We start from the raw sequence: 1,693 nt of genomic DNA, 5'->3' as shown, positions 1-1,693 counted from the left end.
TTTTGACATCTCATTGCCTTTTTTTCATTAATATGATGAGGTTGTTGGCAAATGGTTAACTCATCCTACTCTTATGGACCCCCACTGTCATTACTTTGGACACACTTTTGTGGCCAGCTCGTCTCTTTTAGCTCTGTTTTGGGTTTGCTGTTCCACAAAGTTGGGCTCTTTTGCTGCATTTCTGTTTGGTGCAGAGCAGGTAGTGTGCAGCAGATTTTCAGGCTTAAACAAAAAAAAAAAAAAGACTTTGAGAACAAAAACTAAACAGCAGGATACTAATAAATCTTGAGGCTTATCACTACAATTTAGCCCTTTCACAGAGTAATGTAATGTAGAGATAAAGAATCAGCATTATGGTAATGTTCTGATTTTCTTCTGGCATCAAAATATGTTCGTTTCTTTCTTGGTGCACTGAGATTTCCCCATTATGTCTGTACTCCAGGCTTATTAGGTTCAATAATTTTCCTAAAACAGCTGCGCTCTGGAGTTTTGGAAAACATTACTCCAGCAGGACTACCGGTAAATGGTGCATTTGTTGGGGACTGTTTGTAGCTGGGGGATTAATACAGCAGTGTGATTCAATAAGACAGTATGCTGTTTTTGTATTCATGGCAATATAAGACCTTACTTTAAAAAAAAAACAACGTTTAAATCTTTAAAGAATTTACTGCTTTTGTAGTGAAGAAAGTGTGTTGAGGGTTAAAGTGACAGACCAGGAGAAAGGGGGGGGGGGAAGGAGGCAGTTAGTTGACCTCATTTTGGGACACATAGAGTTCCAGATAATTTATTTATTCATTTATTTATTGGTCAGGTAGTGTAGTTCCCTGCTGCTGCTTGTACAGCTGGAAAAAATGGGTCTTTGTGGCTCAAAATGGGCCTTTGTGGTAGTAGCTTTGCACTTAAGCTTGATTGGGTTGCATAGAGTTAAGTTTGGGACTCAACAGAGATTTGTGAATTTTTTGGGGGGTGAACAAAATATATTTTTAAGCTTAAGTAAATGATATCCATTTATAAAAACCAAACAAACAAAACAATGACAACAAAAAAAAACCCCTTAAGGTTATAAATCACAGCCCTGGGGATTTTCTTTCAGGGGAAGACCAAAGCCTCTTTTGTAGGAGCCAAATTATATTTGGGAGAAAAAAAAGTAGCTGTAGGCTCATTCTCAGAAGCTAGAACCAGATCCAGATGTGCAGTGTGCCAGTGGAGAAGAGGTATTTGTGTCTGACAGCACAGAGTGCACATATTTATAAATGAACATTTTTAACATTATTTAATGCCCTAATTAAAAAAACAAAACAAAAAACAGCACATCCATTTTGACTTAAGAAAACCATCAAAATGTTCAGCATAATGTTAGCGTTGGAACCAGTTCACTGCTGGTTGTAGTCCAGTCATGAAAATCATCAAAGACTCCTGCTTTGAGCGATAATCTGTGTTTTCTTTAAGGATAGTTTAATTTCGTCTGTGAAATGGAGAACCTCTGACAATTCACTTCACCGTGTGTAGACTGAAATGTGTATCCATTACATAACAGTCTTATAAGGAAAAATGTCACTGTCCTTTTCACAGGATATGATGTTCCAAGCCTTTGTGCTATAAACTAAGGTGAGCAATCACACAGAACCCTAATTCAGCTGTCAGAAAATGATGCAGTGTCCCACAAATGGATTACTATACAGGACATGAAGCC

Source organism: Astatotilapia calliptera, chromosome 10, assembly GCF_964374335.1.
Source record: "Astatotilapia calliptera chromosome 10, fAstCal68.1, whole genome shotgun sequence".
NCBI classification, from domain to species: Eukaryota; Metazoa; Chordata; class Actinopteri; order Cichliformes; family Cichlidae; genus Astatotilapia; species Astatotilapia calliptera.
The sequence above is the reverse complement of the archived record's forward strand: the minus strand, read 5'-3'. Positions refer to the sequence as shown.